General features: G+C 49.0%; 1 protein-coding gene and 2 long non-coding RNA genes across 6 annotated transcripts in view; 2 read left to right on the top strand and 1 right to left on the bottom strand.

Moving 5' to 3' along the window:
• LOC135307701 (uncharacterized) overlaps nt 1-19,156 on the bottom strand; it is a 152,844-nt gene that overhangs the window by 41,988 nt on the left and 91,700 nt on the right. The window lies entirely within an intron of this gene.
• The window catches only part of LOC135307700 (uncharacterized), a 56,951-nt gene that overhangs the window by 2,932 nt on the left and 34,863 nt on the right, over nt 1-19,156 (top strand). The window lies entirely within an intron of this gene.
• Nucleotides 1,444-2,252, top strand: LOC135307436 (uncharacterized). Its single transcript, XR_010368155.1, has 3 exons — nt 1,444-1,519; nt 1,607-1,705; nt 2,149-2,252. It is a non-coding gene; the product is annotated as an uncharacterized LOC135307436 (long non-coding RNA).

The raw sequence follows: 19,156 nt of genomic DNA, 5'->3' as shown, positions 1-19,156 counted from the left end.
GAAAGGAGAGCCTGTGCAGAAGGAAGCATTTGCCGGAGGAAGCAGTGGTTCCGTGCCAGCCTCTGCTGCAGGAAGGGAGGCCATGCCAGGCACAGGCACAGGAGGTAATTGCTGTGCCTCTGGGCCTGAGCCCTGCTGAGGCTTGAGCTGCCCTCTCTGCTGCTTGGCAGTGCGGGCACAGCTTGGACTAGAGCAGCACAGCCCAGGGGAATTATCCCGAGCAGGCTCAGGGCACTGAGCAGTCCTGCTGCGGTCCCTCCATGGGAGACATGTCCTGAAACCTGGCAGCGACTGCACGGGGTGCCCACGGTGGGGAAAGGACAGAGGGGGAGAGCAAGGCTGCAGTGTGTCCTGAGAGGGCCTGGCTGTTTGCCCTTGGGATCTGAGAGCTGTCCCAGCAGAAGGATGGCAGGAGGGACAGAGGGACAGAGGGATGGATAGCTGTGGCACTGCCTGCTGCAGTTTTCCCCAGGGCTTTTGTGAGGATTTCTTTTGTATGTGAAGAAGAGAGCCCCCGGGGCCCTGTGGTGCTCCAGCCACCCCTCCCAGGGATGTTGCTGAGGGCAGGGAAAGAGTGTGGAGAGTGACCAGGAGGCAGCCCAGAGCTCCCCAGGCCCCTGTGCACCTTTGGCCATGTCTATTCCCATCTGGCTCCCACGGTCTTACCCGACACCCTGGCAGTGCCCAGTTCCCTATGCCAGAAGGGGATCCCAGAATGCCACTGATATCGTTCTGATCTCTGATCCCTTCAAGACTGGAATCATGACTTGGATTTTTTGGAAGCCCTGCTGGAAAATGGCTTGAAATTCCTGGAGGATGCTGGAGGCCATTCCTCCATGTGCCTTTCTTGACAGAATAATCAGGATCAATGTGACAAGAGCTCACTCATAAGCCATTTCCCTTAACATTATTTAAGGGCTGAAGGATTCTGAAAATCTTGCCCTGCTCCCTTCTGGATCCCTGAGGAGTCGCACAGTATCACTGTCAGTGGGAGGATCTAGCATTTAGCTTTCAATCTTCCTCAGTGTGCAATGCCAGTGTGTCCTTCCATGTGCTCTGTGCAATCACAGAGAAGAGCAGAGAGGGAAGGGGCCGGGCCTAGGGCTGTGCCCCGGGGCTGAGCCTTGTGGGCAGCCTGAGGATCTCCTGCAGTGCCACAGGAGCTCTTCTGTCCTGCCTTTCTTTGCAGCTGAACCTGCCGGTGAAGGCCCCACATCCAGGACTGAGGCTCTGGGAGATGCTGAGGGTAGGTCAAGGCCTTTCCCCTGGGAGAGCTTCCAGCTCAGAGCCCAAAGCTGGGCCAGGGAGGCAGCGCTGCAGGGGCCAGCACAGAACCATGCACGTGTCTGCCCGCGCCCTGCATGATCCCCTCACCTCTGCTGCGGCTCAGTGGTGCCCGTGCAGATCAGCAGAGATGGCAGAAGCTTCTGTGGCTGTTGAGTTACAGGTGTGTCTGCAGGGAGGACTTCTCAAGCTCCAGGGCTGGATGCTTGGCCCCAACCCAGCTCCCATGGCAGGGGTGAGTAGTGGGTCCCTGCTAACCACACAGGCTGAGCCCCGCTTTTGTGGGACCCATTCCTGGGAAATGGAACTACTTTTTCTTAAGGTCCTCCAAAAGGGAAGACCCAAGATACTGCAGCCCAAATGTCTCATGAGGCAGATGAATTCCTGAGAGAAACACAGAGGGAAGCACCCGGAGGACAAGGTGGGTGCATTTCCCTCATGCTTTCCCTGGGACTCAGCAGCTGGGGGCTTTGGCTGCACATCTGGACACTCCGTGCCCGCCACAGTGGGAAGGGATCCATGACAGCCTCGCTGCCCCGCTGCTGCTTTCACGCCCTGCAGGGCTGTTTCCCATCCTGGCCTGGCTGCAATTCCTCCCCAGCCTCTGCAGGATGGAATTTGGCATCAGCTGATAGGGTGCCTCAACTGTACTGTGGGCCTGAGATCCCCTGCCATTTCCCAGTCTCTGAGAAGATCAGGCGGTGTTGCTCTTTGCTCATGGGAGTGCACTGGCCTAGCCCCAATTACCTGGGCTTTTTCCTGATCTTTACCTGTGACTTTGACAAGCATGTCCTGATGAAGATGACACATCCCCAGTGGGAATGTTTCCATTTGATCCAGTTGTCCCTTTTTTCCTTTTTCAAGTGATGGACCAAAAGGCTGTTCAGGAGGAGGAACACTCAGGGAGAAGCAGTGGCTCATTGGCAGCCCCTGCTGCAGGAAGGAAGGCGATGCCAGACACGGGCACAGGCACAGCAGGTAATTGCTGTGCCAGGCTCAGCCCTGGCTGGGGCTGTGTGGCAGTAGCTCTTCCCCCAGGGCCTGCCCTTTCCTGGCCCGGCAGCAGCCAAAGCTGGAGGCGCCTCGGCTTCCAGGCCTCTGGAGCTGGTTCAGAGCCCCGGGGAAACGGGACTGGTACAGCAACGTCCCTGGCGCTGCAGCTGCTGCGGAGCTGGCCCTGAGTGCCCAGAGGCCCAAGGCACAGGAGCAGCCCCGAGCGGGAGCCCTGCCGCCAGCCCAGGGCCAGAGCCAGCCCTGACTCCCGACTGGGCAGGGGCTGCGCTGGGTCCTGACAGGGCCTGACCCTGTCCCATGGGGCTGGGGGAGCTGTCACGGGGCAGGGAGGGCCAGGGCTGGCAGTGGCTGCTCAGGGATGGCTTTGGCCCGTGTCCCTGGCAGCAGCCACTGCCCAAGCAGCTGTGCTGCCCCGGGCTCTCCTCCCGGCCTGCTGGGCTTTGTTGGCTGGCGCAGCCTGTGCCAAGGGCCGGCAAGGTGCCTGCAGGCCCCAGCTCTGGGGGAAACAGAGAACGTCCTGCCCGTATTCACCGTGCTGCCAGCTGAGCAGTGCAGCAAAGCACGGGCTCACGCTCCCCATCACTCCCACAGATGCAGCCGGCACCACAAGACCTGTTCCCGATGCCCAGGATGGCCTCGGAAGGGGCTTCTGTCAGGGAACAGGCTGCTGGCTAGGGTTTCTGGCAGGCATGCTTTATTTGGAGCTTGTCTTCCTATTGTGCTGCTTTGGAATCTGGTATTCCTGGAACAGAAAACAGTGAGTGTTTTATTGCCCACCCCCTCCAACAGCTTCTTTTGAAAGTCCAGCATGGACAGGGAGCATTCCCACTGAGGCTGCAGTGGAGTTGTGGCCAGCCCATGATTGTCCAAAGAACTCTGCTGAGGGTTCTGCTGCTGCCCAGTGCTTCCATTGGCCTCTCAATTGCTGGGCCTTGTCCTGGGGGCCCCGCTGGGGCTGCAGCCAGGGCTGGCTCCCACTGAGGCTGCCTGGCCAAGAGCAGCCCCAGGGGCACGGGGCAGAGGCAGAGGAAGGTGGGGAGGAGAAAGAGCAGGGCCGAGGTTGCCCTTGAAAGGCAGAGGCGCTGTGGGGCCCGCTCCTGGCCAGGGACCCTGCCCAGAGCCGTGCCCTGCTGGCCGGGGCCTTGGGGGGCAGCTGTCCAGCTGGGCCCAGCTGTGCCAGCAGCTCCAGCCGTGCTGGGGAGCCTTGCCAGCTCTGGGCCCTGCTGTGCAGGAGGGTCCCTGTGTGCCACTGGCAGCTGGGGCCTCAGCCACCTCCTCTCTGCACAGGAGCACCTCGGGACAGGAGTTGGAAGACGGTGGCTGCACCTCACAGCCAGACAGCGTGAGCAGCTCCTCCAGCAGCAGGAACGGCCTGGACAGCCCTCTCAAGTCTTCTGTGAAGAGGACCCCAGAACAACAGTCTACGAGGGAACCTCCTTTTACCCCGTAGATCCCACTGCCACCTGCTCTCCCCATGGGCCTCCCCAAGCTGCCTTCATCCCTTTTTTTATCTTTGTCTGTCCCATCCCAGCCAACTCTAGTACCTCTAGGGACCCCAGGACCAGCCCAGCACCTTCCAGCCCCTCCTCAGACCAACACATCCCTTCCTCTGCCCCTGAGCCCCCCGGCCTTGCCCTCTAGGAATCACTGAAGGTGACACCCCACCCCACCCCACCCCACCCCACCCCCCTGCTTGCAGGGTAGGCAATGGCCCATTCTTCTGTTTAAATAAAGAGAAGGATCTTTGTTCTGGTTGGAAAGCAAAACCAGTGAGAGACTCCAAGTCAGAAATACAATTTATTAGAAAAAGGGAAAAAAATCAAAACACATGCAATGATACAAAAGAAAAACCACTGACAGGCTCAGAATACAGCCTGCTGACACCCTGCTAGTTAGGGTGGTGGTAGCAGTCCAGATGAAATGGACTTGTGGAAGTGGTGATCCTGTAGAAACAATCTGGTAGCTCTCATCCTCTGGAAAAGCAGTGGGTAAGGGCGGCGGTTCCTCTGGGAATCCAGTGGAAAGACTGCTTGTTGTGTCCCAAAACCCAGATTATATCCAGCTGGGGATGCTTAGCTCCACCCCCATGGGCAGAGCATCTCACAGTGGGCTGATATCATTCTGCCTCATGCTGTGGGTCCTTGATTAGCCATGAAACAGAAATGGCTCTGGGAGGGAGTTATTTCTGAGTCATGTGGCAAGACATTGATGGGCCCATTAACAGGAGATAAGGAAGAAACAATGCCCCTCCTGGTTTCAGCAGCTCTTGAGGGTGGGATTAGAATACATCTTTACACTGCAACCTAGGACAAGTGGTCACCCCAGTGTCCAGGTGGCAGCAGCAGCAAAGCCCACCCAGCACCAGCACTGACTGAGCTCCATGCCCAGGAGGAGCCGTGGATGCCCACGGTGTGGGCAGGCAGAAGCCAGGCTGGGGCTGCTGTTGAAATGGCGGTTTTTGGGGGGGTTCAATTAAGTTAGCAATATGCACTAAGCATTTAAATTTTAAATTGTAGAATTATGTGTTGAATTTTAACCTTTTACTTAAGAAACCTCTGCCGTGGTACAAAGGGCATAGGAAAATGCAAATTTCTGAAGCTTCTTGCTATGAAGGACAATACCTGTGTCATAAATAGGACAGGAGATCTTTCTCCTTTTTAATGCCTTTATTAAAAACATTCAGCTCAGGTTGTGGGAAACGACAGGTCGCCCGCACCCCTGCTGCTCCCAGGAGTGGCACGGAGGAGGAGGATGATGCAGCTGTGTCCGCTGGTATGCAGGCTTCCATCCTCGAGGGAGTAGTGGGAATTCCGCTTCTTTGGTCTAACATTCCAGGTCCTCTTCCTAGCTGACATCCTTTCAGGTTAGGGTGAGGAGTAAAAAGGATCTTAGCAGATACTAAGGATTAAGTTCCTCACCTTTAGACATTCCTTAGGTTTCATAATTCCATGTTGGCTTGTTGTTTTTAGGAGTTTTTTTCCTGGAAAATTGCAAACTTTGGTGAAATGCATTCTCATCTGCATACTAGCTCTGATGTCACCTCCCCCTGCTACCTGCTTGCTCTGGGGAAGCAGCAGGGGGACAATTGCGCTTGATTTCTAACCATTAACAGGTAATTGAAGAAAAACTATTAACAAGAGGTGATTGCAACATGAAGCTATCAACCTCAAACAGTCAACACTTCAACTCCCAAAAACTGGCCCAATCTGTTTAACTTTGCAGCCTTAAAAAAAATGGATAATTTGTGGGGGCGAACACCCCAGGTGTGGAGACACGAGGCTTGACTCCATTTCAGAAGGCTGATTTATTTTCTCGTTCATTCTATTAAAATACAACATTAAAGCTATACTAAAAGAACAGAGAGGAAAAAATGATCAGAAGGCTACAAAGAAGAAGAATAGAATAGAATAGAATAGAATAGAATAGAATAGAATAGAATAGAATAGAATAGAATAGAATGCATAACAAAAATCTTGTGACTGCTTACAGGCTCAACACAGTTGGCTGTGATTGGTCATCAAGTGAAAACAATCCACATGGAGCAATGGAAGATGCACCTGTTGCATTCCACAGCAGCAGATCGTTATTGTTTACATTTCTTTCCTGAGGCCCTCAGCTCCTCAGGAGGGGAAAAATCGCAGGAAAGGATTTTTAATAAAATATCATAGCTACAGATAACTTTTTTACTCATAACACCAGGAGAAGACCAGGGAATGCAGGAAGCCTAGACTAAGGAGCTCCACTGTCTCCAAGCTGATCCAAACCAACAGACCTACTCAGATAAGCACCAGGGGACCACAGTGCACGCAGAAAGGAGAAAAGTTCAAAAGTTCAGTCATGAGGAAGACCACAGCCTTCGGCCTCAGAGACCACCAAAGACCCCAGTGTGACCACCACAGGAAACAACGTGTGCCCAGAAGGGCGTGGATCTCATCGCCATGTGAGGGGAGGACAGGCAGGGCCAGGGGTTGAATGTGCATGAAGAGATTGTGTAATGTCTTGCATATGGAACATGTTTGTGAACAAAGATGTGGCTCGGACCAGGGCTCGGGGCACAAGTTTTCACGAGAGCCATCTCGCTTGTGCCAGGCCCTGACACGCATACCCACTTCATAACTACATCCGGTTGTGGAGTCTATTTATTCCGCATATCGCTTCACTTGGCGACCCAGATGGGAGTAACTCTGCTCTCCTGCTGGTCCGGCTGGGCACAGACCCTCTCAGGTGTGCCACAGGACTCTTCCCCGGGAGAGACTCGGTGCCTCGGCTGTACACTGCGGGGAGCAGACCACAGCGCATTGCGACTATGGACAGAAGTGGTATGTATTCCTTTCACTTTTTTTAGGGTTGGCTACTGATAAGTCACATAAAAGACGTCTTTGTGTGCAGTTTTGCACAAGCAGTTTGCAAGCCATCGTCTGCCGGGGAGAGGCTGGTGGCTGGGGGTCCCCAGCTGACAGAGCAGCTGGCGGAGCATTGGTTTGAACTGTGATTGTGTATGGTTATCACGTCCGGACGTGCGTGCTTGTGTGTGTGTGTGTGTGTGAGTGAACGGTGAAACACGCTGCGGGGAGTGAGGTCTTGGTTTAGTTTCTCTGGTAACTGTTATGAATAGAAAATTGTATTTTTTTTAGTTTCAGAGTTAAAAAAAAAAAAAAAAAAGGCAAGTCAAACCGGTCAGACTCCTTTAGGTTCCCTGCCAAAAGAAAAGCTCTTCGAATACCTGTTAATGGCCGGTGATTAACTGATTGTTTCCCTGATGCTGGCCACTTACCAAAAAAAAAAGACACCAGGACAGACCCCTCTGAGGTAAAGAAAATAGGAGTGACATCGGAGCCAGTATGCAAATAAGAAATGCAGTGCACCTTGGGTTTTTACAGTTTTACAGTTTTTACAAGAAAAACCCCTAAAATCACGAGCCAACAAGTGACTTAAGTGACGTCTAAGGATGGGAGCATAGTCCCATACCTGCTTGGACCTTTTTATTTTCTCACCCTAACCTGAAAAGAAACTGATTAAAGAGACCCCCCGGGTTTTTAAACAAACAAACCAAGGACTCCACGACTCTCCCGTGAGGACAGAGTCCCCAGTTCTGTCTGCAGACCAGTGGACAAAACTGCATCATCCTCCTCCTTCGTGCCACGCCTGGGAGCAATGGCGGCGAGGGCGCAACCCGTCAATTTCTCCCCACCTGAGCTGATTCTTCTTAATAAAGGCATTAAAAAGGAGAAAGATCTCCTGCCCATTTATTTCAGTAACTGTGGTTTTTCAAAGAACATTTCAAGGGCGCCGGGTCGCCGTGAGCGTGGCGCAGGTCGGCGCAGCGGACAGAGGCGGTGCAAAGCCGGGGCAACGGCGGCCAGCCGGCAGCGCCTGGGAGAGCAAGCAGCGCATGCCCAGCGCAGGCAGCCCCTGGCCGGCAGCACATGCGTGGTGCAGGGCGGCTCCAACGAGTGGGGCCAGCGCGGTGCAGGGCCATGAGCCGGGGCTTACCAAATTGCTCTCGGGGCAGCGGGCCGACAGCACGGCTGGCAGGCACTTGGGGCATAAGCCGCGGTTTGTAGGGTTGCTTTGGACACCGCTAGCTGATAGCACAGCTAGCAGGAGCACGGCACAAGTCGGCATTTGCAAGCAAGCGCCGCTGGTTGGTAAGGGGCAGGAACCACCTGAAGGCAGCCAGCAAGCCCGCCTGGGCTAAGAGTTAAGTGTTTGCAGTGCGATAACACTGCCCTTCAGTCTTGACAGCTGTTACTAGGAGAGCCTTTGCATTAAGGGGTTTGCTGGGGTTGTTTTGGGTTTGTTTTTTTTTTTTCTACAAGCGAGAGGTGATTTGCCCACGGTGGCTGTCTAACTTCAAGCCTGGGCCAGGAGAGTCCGGACTCCGTGACATGCTCTACACAGGTGGTTGCAGCTTGAACCCAGTCAGTCTCTTCATTCGTCAGGGGCTGGGTAGTCATAGAACGGGAGGATGGAGGGAGAGACAGAGTGTTCTTGGGAGGGATATACCGCAGTTCAACACGTTGCTATAGAGCCTTTGACTGGGAACACCCCGCAGCTGAAAGAGTGCTTAGAAACACCTTGACCTGGGGGCTTGAAGGGGTGATTCCCTGTTTTGTGTGCAGACTGACAGCTTTTCACTGGGAGCCAGACTGGCACACAGCTTGGGTTCTCCTTCAGTGCAGAAAGTGTCAGAGGAGGTGGTATTGTGTTTCATATAGACAGAGACCTGCATGCCATGCATGTACTCCTGAACTGCCAAGATACTATAACCAAGAGGTACATGCAAGGTGTGAAATAGTGAATTTAATCTGTGGAAAAAGTCACCTAGACCCTGAGACATGGGAAGACATCTTTGAAGAGGATTGGGAAAGGATAAAGGAGTGGCACAGCCATATCAAAAGGAAGAATTAAGGAATTTTTTCCTTTTCTTTTCTCCCCAGTGGTTTGGATTGTACCCGTAAGAGTTTGTAACTTTGTGTGGGACTGAGAAAACAACAAACAAGTAAAAGTTAATGGTGGATTGTTATATATTAATTATTAAATTAAGTTGTATTTAATGTTAATAACATTTAATTAATTAAAGTATTATTGATTGTTAAATTGGTTATAAATATTTCTATACATTGATTATTTGATTAATTATTACTTTTTAAAAATAACTCAGAAGACGGGGGGAAAAAAAGGAGTTTTGATTTGAGACTTACATCTGGACATTCGGAACTGAATAAGCTAAAGCTTGCTCTAAAATAACATAATGGGAACAAGGCAGAGTAAGGAAGTACCTAAAGCCAGCCCATTAGGGTGTGTCTTAGCACATTGGAGAGAAATAGCAGGCAAAGGGGGCACTCAAAATTTTAAAAAGCCTAATTATATATTGCTCCCATTGGTGGCCATTCTATCACCTGGAGGATGGGGCAAGGTGGCCTCCTACAGGTACATTGGGATATAATATCCTGTTACAGCTAATGTTGTTTCTGTGGAGGGAAGGAAATGGGAGGAGGTTTCTTATTGTGATATGCTTTTCTCCCTCCAAAATAACCCTGATTGGCAAAGGGACTGTGGCATCAGAGCCCCCTCTGACCCCCTCGTTTTGGCTCTTGAAGGAGAAAACAGAAGCAAAATTGGAGAACTGAAATGGGGCTGCTCGGCCTGTAGCATAAGACAGAGATGCAGCAGGACAGATAAAGTTTATCGCACAGCACTAGAGGAACAAGAACAAGATCTAGCTGACCTATTTAGCCTTCACTTGGGAGGGCAGGGGGGAAGGGCTAGAGACTTGGGAGGGGCTCCATCTACACCACCTACACCTTCTACACCACCTACACCACCTAGTCAACCTCTTCCACTATTCCTCCTACTCCTCCTCCTCCTCCTTTGGAGAAGACACCAGCTCCAACCCCTCCAGGCAGCCCAATAGCATCCCGAACCAGAGGACAAATACTGCAGGCCCCTTTGCAGGTGACAGTAAAACCAGGCAGAGAAAAGATATTAGTTAAGGTGCCCTTCTCCACCCTTGATTTGGAAGCTTGGAAAAGGATTGCAGGAAATTACCAAAATCACCCAATAAACATTGCTAAATGTCTAGGATACATTATGAAGCAGCACAATCCAGACTGGGGTGCTATTCAATTGTTATTAGACACATTCACTGAAACAGAAAGCTAGATGGTTTTAAAGACAGCCGGGAACCAGGTAGCAGACCACTTTAGACAACAACCAGGGGATCTAAAGGAACATTTTCCACTTCAGGACCCAGGCTGGAACCTGAACCAACCAGTGCAAAGACAGAGGCTAAAAAATTATAAGGATTGGCTTATATTGGGAGTGGAAAGAGCAACGCCTGAAATTATAAATTGGTCAGCTTTATATGCTATTAAACAGGCACCCTCAGAATCCCCCAGAGAGTTCCTAGACCACCTGAGAAACACAATGTGACGCTATACACCACTGGACCCTGCATCTGATCTGGGGATATGCTGGAACCCAGGACACCCCTCTGGGTGCCCTGGATGACACGTGCCCCTGGCAGAGGGCTGGGGAATCCTGGCAGGAAGCCAGAGACACTTGGGATTTTGATCTTAACCCAGGGAGCAAATTACCAACCGTTGTATGAAGAATCACAAGTCACGGAAGTTTAAGTAGAGTGATAATGAATTAATCCTAAGGTGAAAAGTGGAATTTCAGGGATTTTACTAGAGAGGGTCTAGGAGGCAAGATGGAGGGATTTGGGCGTTGTCCTATTTTTCTTCCTTCTTCTTCCTGGCTTCCATCTTCTTGGTGATGGTGGCACATTTGGATTGGTTTAGACTAGAAGTAGACAGTCTAACAGAGGTGATAGGTATTGGAAAATAATGACAAATAAAGTACATGTAATTCCTCGTATAAAATGTAGACACCAGCCCAGGGGCGGGCAGCGTGCCCATGACAGACCTGCAGATCAGACCTCTGCAGTTCTGAAAAAGAATGGTTTAGATAAGAGACAATAAACAACCTTGTGAACCAGAGCTGAAGAATTGCGACTCTTTCTTCCACCGTCGGGCTGGGAAAAAAGAACCCTCGGGGAGGGTCATCCTGACTGCAGGAAACCCGAGAGGGATACAACAACTAATTAATCTATTTTTGGGACAGTCCAAGGGGGATATTTGGTGCAAACTCTAAAAAGTCTGAGAAGAAGATATACGGAATTTAGAAACTTTATTGGTGGAGGCTTGGAGAGTCTTTAGCAACAGAGAAGAAGGGGATAAACAAGGGATGAAAAACTTAATAGCAATAGTGCAGGAGGAATGGAAAGAAAGACGTGAAAGCGGGCAGGGAGCACCCAGGCAAGGCCCTCCTCGATCCGGCAGAAATCAATGTGCAAACTGTAAGAAACAGAGCCATTGGAAGAAGGACTGTCCAGAGCAGAAAGAGAATGGTGAAGGGAATCAAAGAAGAGGAGGGGTGGTTGCCCATGTGCAAGACGATTAGGGGGGACTGGAGGAGACTACACCAGCAGGCTCTCTGGTTGTCAAACTAAAGCTGGGAGAAATGGAAAAAGAAGGGAAATTCCTAGTCAACCTTTAGAAGCGATTACCTTCCTGGGGCAAGGTACTCGCTTCTAAATACAGCCTTGATGCCCGTAGGGGATGATTATGCTACAGTTACGGGAGCGACTGGCCAAACTGAAAAGGCATTTTTCTTTAGGCCACTAAAATACAAACTGGGAAAACAGTGGGGGATCCACAAATTTCTATATATGCCCAACTCCCCTGAGCAACTTCTGCACAGAGATTTGCTGGGACAATGACCGCCAACTATTGCATTCAAAAATGGGGAAATTACTCTGGAGGGAAATGATCAAGAGTATGTAGAAATATTGAGTTTGATATTAACCACTAGTCAAGTCACAAGGGAAACTGAAATCGATGAAGACGTAAAGAATCAGGTGTTCCCTGGGGTATGGGCCTCTGATGTATCAGGGAGAGCAAAAAATGCTCCGCCTGTTCAGATCAGACTAAAAGAGGGAATGCAACCTGTCAGAGTTAAACAGTATCCCCTGAGGAAGGAAGATAAGGAAGGAATTAGCCCAGTAATTGAGAACTTTTTGCATCTAGTATTATTAAAAGAATGTCAATCTGATTTTAATGCCCCTATCCTACCAGCCAGCAAACCTGATGAGTCATACAGGTTAGTACACGATCTGCAAGCCATGAACAAGGTAACTGAGGATCTGTATCCTGTGGTGGCCAATCCCTACACGATATTAAATTGCTTAACACCTGAACTAACTTGGTTTACCATTTCAGGTTTAAAAGACGCCTTCTTCTGCCTTCCTATCCACCTAGCCAGCCAGAAAATTTTTGCATTTGAATGGGAAAGTCCTAAATGTGGGCAAAGAATTCAACTTACATGGACAGTACCCCCACAGGCATTTAAAAACTCACCCACTTTGTTTGGAGAACAACTTGCAAAGGAATTAGAGGCCTGGGAAGCCCCTCCAGAGGAAGCAAAGCTGCTACGAAGATGACATCCTCATAGCCACACGGACGAGTGAAGCATGCGTGGCCTGGACGGTAAGCCTCTTGAACTTTCTGGGACTCCAAGGGTGCCGGGTATCAAAGAAAAAGGCTCAAGCAGTAAAACAGATATTAACTTATCTGGGATACAAAGTCAGTACTGGACAATGTACCCTGGGCCAAAGCTGGAAGGAGGCAATATGCCAGACCCCAAAACTTCAGACTGCAAAAGAACTAGGAACTTTCCTGGCGATGACGAGGTGGTGCAGGTTATGGATCTGTTACTATGGACTGTTTGTTAAGCCCTTATATGAACTTATTGCAACTGAAAGCAGGGAAATCCAATGGACAAAGGAAGCTATGCAGGCCTTCCACCAGCTGAAGAAAGCCCTCATGTCAGCTCCAGCTCTGGGATTGCCAGACGTGAGTAAGCCTTTCGTCTTGTTCTCCAATGAGAAGCAAGGAATGGCCTTGGGAATATTAGCACAGGACCTTGGCCCATACCAGAGACCAGTTGCTTACTTCTCTAAGCAATTGGATGCAGCAGCTAAAGACTGGCCTGGATGCCTCAGAGCTGCTGCAGGAGTTGTACTGAATATCCAAGAGGTAAGTCAATTCACCCTGGGCGACAAAATGACTGTGCCAGTGTCTCACACGGTGTCTGCAGTGCTGGAGGTGAAAGGCAGACATTGGCTTTTCCCACAACGATTTCTGAGATACCAAGCTATTATGGTGGAGCAAGATGCTGTGGACATTGTGGTGACTAATATTGTCAATCCAGCCTCCTTCCTCAGTGGAAACCAAGGGGAGCCAGTGGAGCATGACCGCCTGGAGGTACCCCCAGTACTCGGGGTACAGGGCTCGATGCATCAGTACATGATGTGCAGGCTGGAGACTATGTATATGTTAAGTCTCTTACAGAGAAGGCCCTGCAACCACAATGGGAGGGACCATACCAAGTGCTCCTTACTACCTTCACTGCAATCAAGACTAAGGAACAAAGTGCTTGGATCCACCACAGCCGTGTTAAGAAAGCTCCAGAAGCCCCTTGGAGAATAACACCGGGTGATGGTAAACTGAAACTGAAACTTACCCGCACAAAATGAATGCATCATGGTGGGTGGGGATTTGTGCTGAAGTGTTGTTTACAATCATTGCTGTAATCCAAAAATTAGAAAGTACTCCTAGCCAGAACAATGCTGAATGGCCTTGGTCCCAAGCCCTTACTCAATAGACCGGATCCATGGGTAAACCTTCCCATTTAAAAGGTTTAAACCTAACAACTGTGGTCATGTGCAAAAAGCAAATATAAAAAACGCTGCAGTGGCAGAAACAGAGGTTGTGGTGACTTCAAGGGACCATGGGGGAGGTAATTAAGATAGAGTGTAGAATGATTATTGGGACTACCTATAGTAAAGCAACCCAAATCAGTGTAAATAAGCACTGGAAGATTTGCAATCATCCAAATGAATTGGACTGTTGGCACAACTTCACATTAAGACAAACTGTCAACATGGTTTGCCTCTGGGCCTGCAACACTATTGGGCTGTCTTTCAAATTTAAAATAAATGCTATAGCTAAGCCTGTTACAACCCACCCCAGCACTCAAGGACAAACCCAAAATATGCCATTGAAGCTTGAACCTAGAGTTTATGAAATTGGCCCATACATAATAAGGAATACGGGTCAACAACAACAGTTATTTAATCCAGGATTATGACATTTCGAACTGTTAATGCAAACTACTATCTCGACAGTTCAGCCACCTTGTTCCCCCTTCATAAGGTCATCCTTCAAGGGATGGACAAGATGGCTACAAAAACACGCACACTTCAGAGACAGAATGCAAAGGGATTTAACCAAGATGTTAGGGACTGGGCTAGGGGTTTTGAATAGGATTGACTCAGAAATATTAATGAACAAATTAGCTGTAGCAGCTAGCCATCCAATAAAATTAAAACAGCCTTTACAGTCATCTCTTTTGGCATAGGAAAACAGTCAGTGGCAAGTCTTGAAGGTGCTGCCGAAATGGAGAGATATTGAAGATCAAGACCATAGCTTGCTAGCAGACACATTAAAGGGGGCACAGGATAACATATCTTCAGCCCTCAGCTATATGCAAACACAATTATGGGTACAGTCAACAGCTGCTTTAATCATAAGAGAAGGAAGTGAAGGAGTCTTTCCCACTGAAGTGCAAAAGGTGGTCTGGGGCAGTGCTACAGACATTGAGAAAGATTTCCAGTCTTGGTGGACCATGGTAATTTTACATATAATCCCTCCACTAACACAGCTCCAGCCTTCGTGCTCACTCTGCATAATGGCACAGTTCACGCTATTCACGCCATTGCTGCCTTAGGGCTCAGTCACGAGCAGCCAGCATTATACCCCTCAGAATACAGGGTATGGGCTTGGAAAATCCAGGGGAGATGGCAAACCGTAAACTTGGAACTTTGCATTGCTCAAGAACAACAGGGATTCATCTGTGACAGTAATGTGATTAGTGCTCAAGACATATGCCTTGACAATGACCAAGGCATTTGCCACTTTGAGATCCACCCAGATACCAACCAAGAAACGGTACTAGTGTATATAGGTGATGGCTGTGTGTGTTTAAGGACTGTGTGTGTGATGTCACAGAAATTGATAAGAACAAGGTTGCCGGGGTCAGGATTTTCACCCGCTCGACCCAGGCTAGATGTTTCTCTTTACCAGATAGAAGGAGGGCAGCTTGAGTCCTGGATAATTTCAACTGATTTATTGCAGGGTCCAAAAAGGATAGGAAAACATGGAGGGTAGGCTGAGGGACACACAGTGAGTCGAAGGGACAGCAGGGATGGTAACACCAGCAGAGGGATACCAGGGCGAGTGCGAGATCTCTGGGGAAAGTTACCAGATTTTGTGCACAGCTACATGGAGGGGGATGGGAGGGGAAAATTTTCACAGGAGTAACTAATGAAAGATACAAAGGGTACAGGATGAGTGAGGTGGGAAAGGGAGTACAGCATTCGAACCATGGGAAAGGAATGAATTTTCCCTGACTTAGACAATGGTGCTTTCCCAGGGCATTCCTGAGATAGCTTTCTCACCCATGACCCCCACATCTCCCCCTTCTTTCTTTATTAAATAAATTTTTCCAAGTGACTTTTCTATTACTCTTTTCAAACAACTCAGGGCAACCATTATCATGAAAATGACAACTAAAATCCACACCAAATTTTTGAGAATTGGTACAAGCCACCCAGGGATTCCCCACTGTGTGAGTGCTTTACCTACTACATTGATGTCTCTGGTCTCCGTCATGAGGTCTTGCACTTGGTTTCGAATTTGCTGAATGCTGGCATGTATGGAGGTGCTTTTAGATGTTAAATTAAAAGAGCACAGACCAGCAAAGTCCTGACAGCTGTGACCGTGCGCCAGAAGGAGAAAATCAATGTCAGCTGTATTTTGTAGGGTGGCGTGCCTGGTGGTTTCTTCTTCCGTGAGCAGATCTGACAGGGCTGCGGAGGCAGCTTTGGCCTGATGGCTGAGCCAACACCCCAGGTGGGAAATTTCACCGAGAGCCTTTGCAGCTGCGTACCAAGGTAGAAAAATGGATGCAGAGACTCTTTTGGATTTGCTCCAATTATAAATTTTGTCATCGCAATTTGGGTCGAATTGACTGTAAGATTTCTTTTTGATGCCAATTGTTCTTGATTCTGCCAATTTATAATTTGTGATGTGTTTGGGGTGAGGACAGTCAGCTGTTCGAGGCTGCAGGGACCTCCTTTGATCTTTGATGGGATCCCTGCCCACACTCTGTCCCCGCAGATAAGAAACACGCCTCTCGGTGACACTCTGGGAACATTACTGGACTCAGATGGTGTGCTAGAGGTATACTTGCACCATGTGGCTGAATTATACTTTCTGCTATTAGGTGTTACATCTTTCTGAGTTATTGTGCCTGAGACTGCAGAGTCATGCCAAATGGGTGTGTTTTGTAGATAGAAAAACCTAACACAGTATGCAGCTGGAGCAGAGCCCAAGAGATCTAACTCCTGAGGCTCTTGTCTGGCATGTGGTCAAATCTTTGTCCAGGTGTCCCAGGTGTCAACCGGATTTGGTTTCTTCCCCGCATATGGATAATCTTTTTGCGACAGAGGCATTCCCACCAGGCACGTAGACAGAGGATTGTCCACGCTGCCCATTGACAAGCAGATCTTGTTTCAGAGTTTTCGCCAGATTCTGCCATACATTTTCTGTCGGTTGTTACACCATCCACCCTTCTGCTATCCACGGATGGAGCAGAATGGTGATTGCAGTGAAAAGCACTTGTTTGAATTTCATTCTTTCCCGGGTGGCCTTCCAGGGTGATTTTGCTGTAGCAAATAGCAAGAGAAACATATGACATTAAATTTCTGTACACTCTTTCAGTCACTCTCCTCACCCTCCCCCTTTTCTAATAATCGTAGGACACAAGCAGGAAAGAGAGGCGTGGGGACTTGTGGGATGGGTTGGGGGCAAGGTATGTGGGAAAAGGTATAGGGATAGTTGGGGAGGAAAGGAGGGGTTCTGCAGCAAGGTATGAGAGGGGAAAATATTTTTTTGTGATGAGAGTTCGTGCTACAATTTTGGGAATTCTGGTCTTCTTCTTCCGATGCTTCCAAGCGACTGCATCTGCTGCGGTGTCTGGCTGATCAGATCTGGCAGCTTGGCTTTTCCTGGGTGGGTCAGCAGGCTGATTTGCATCCTGGTAGGTTTTGACAAAGTGGCCTGGAATCCAGTTCGGCCCTGTTTCTGTTGAAACGCACACGTACCCTTGGCCCCAGGTTATTAGTGGAAAAGGACCTTTAATTTGGTGGGACTCAGGGTCTCTGATGAGCACAGGTGGGCGTTCTTTGAGATGGGCAAATGTGTTGTTATGCAAATGCCAAAGGATTGGAGGATTTGGCTCTTTTGAATGGCAGTTAAGAAAAGTGAGCACATATAGTGCTTTGCAGAGTCTTTCTTGAGGTGTCATTAAAAGGGCAGAATCTTTTTGTAAACCTAACAGGTTGTTAATTTCTTTGTGTGTGCGTTCTATTATTGATTGTCCCTGAGGGTTGCGAGGAATGCCGGTGGGATGGGGATTTCCCCAAGCTGAGAGAAAATTTTGAAATGCTTTGGAGGTGTAACTTGGTTCATTATCCGTCTTAATCTTTTTTGGAACTCCTAGGGTAGCAAAGGCCATGTAAAAGTGCTTGGTGACATCTTTGGCTTTCTCTCCTACATGCAGAGATGCAAAGATTGCACCAGAAAATGTATGTGAATACGTGAATATATTTTAATTTCCCAAAACATGGGTAATGAGTAATGTCTGACTGCCACAGGTCAAATGCATTCAGTCCCCTAGGACTGATACCTGTTAATACTGTTGGAAGGGCATGGGATTGGCAATTTGGACATGTGGCTACAATGGCACGGGCTTGTTCTTGTGACAATTTCAACTGACGTGCCAGGGCTGGCATGTTTTGGTGGTAGAACAGGAGGCTCAATTGTGCTTGTTTAAAAATGTCAGGTAAAGTTGGTGAAGTAATTGTGGTGGTGACTGTCATTGCCAATGCATCTGCCCTCTGGTTCCCCTCAGTAAGGAAGCCAGGCATGTCAGTGTGGGATCTTACATGTAGAATATGATAGGGTTGCTCTCGATGAGAGATGAGCCAGATTAATTCTGAAAGCAAGGAAAACAGCTGTTTGTTTTGCACGTCTTTGAGCAGAGCATGCTCTGCTCCATCAGCTATCCCGGCAACATAAGATGAATCAGTCACTAAGTTAAATGGTTGCTGGAATATCCTGAAGGCCCTCACAACTGTAAAAAGCTCCGCAATCTGGGGGGAACCTTCGATGGTCTGAACATCAGATTCCCACTTTTGAGTGTTCATGTCTTTCCAGGTAAATACCAATCTGTGGGACCTGCCAGCCCCATCAGTGAACACTGTGACAGCGCCTTTAATAGGAAGATGACTTTGGAAAGTTTTTGGAACTACATGGAACGAATCTTTGAATAATTTGTGCTTTGGGTAGTGAATTGAGACTTTCCCGAGATAGCTATCTAAAGCAATTTGGATGTTTTCATTTGTTTCTAATAAGGCGTCCAATTGACCTAACTTCAAAGGCAGGTAAATGCACGAGGGATCACAGCCTACGGGGCTTCAGAGGCGATGGTGACTTTTGGCAATTAATTTTGCTAGCAACTCTGATGGTGTATACACTGTTTTCGCAGGCTGATGTGGGAGAAACAACCACTCGAGTATGATGAGTGGGTCTTTCTGTGTTGTGTCCCACTGAAATAGGAGCCCATGAAAGTGTGGGCACTTTCCCAGGATGACAAATTAAATCGTAAGGTTTTTTCTGACCTGTTCAGCCTGTCGTGTCCTCATTGCCTCTGCTACTTTCTGCAATGTTTCCTCTGCCTCTGGTGTCAGGGTCTGTGGGGCTGTGGGGTCGGTGTCTTTCTTCAGCAAGGAGAACAGTGGAGCCAGCTCTTGCCTTGTCAAGCCGAGCAAAGGCCGGACCCAAGTGATGATCCCACAAATGCGTTGAATGTGCTCTAGAGCCTGTGGCTGTTCATTTATAGAAAAAATCTGTGGTGTTACAGTTCTCCCAGTGATGAGATACCCAAGGTATCTCCACAGTGCTGACATTTGTATTTTGTCCTGAGCAATTACAAAACCTGCTTTCTCAATAGTAGAAACAGTCTTTTCGAGAGCGGCACTAAGGTAACTTTTGGTGGCAGCACAAATAAGTATGTCATCCATGTAATGGACTATGATAGCTTCAGGAAACTGATTCCTGACAGGTGATAAAACCTGAGCAACATACATTTGGCATAACACGGGGCAGTT

Source organism: Passer domesticus, chromosome 9 (genome assembly GCF_036417665.1).
Source record: "Passer domesticus isolate bPasDom1 chromosome 9, bPasDom1.hap1, whole genome shotgun sequence".
Lineage (NCBI taxonomy): Eukaryota > Metazoa > Chordata > Aves > Passeriformes > Passeridae > Passer > Passer domesticus.
This window is presented reverse-complemented; position numbering and strand designations above follow the sequence as displayed.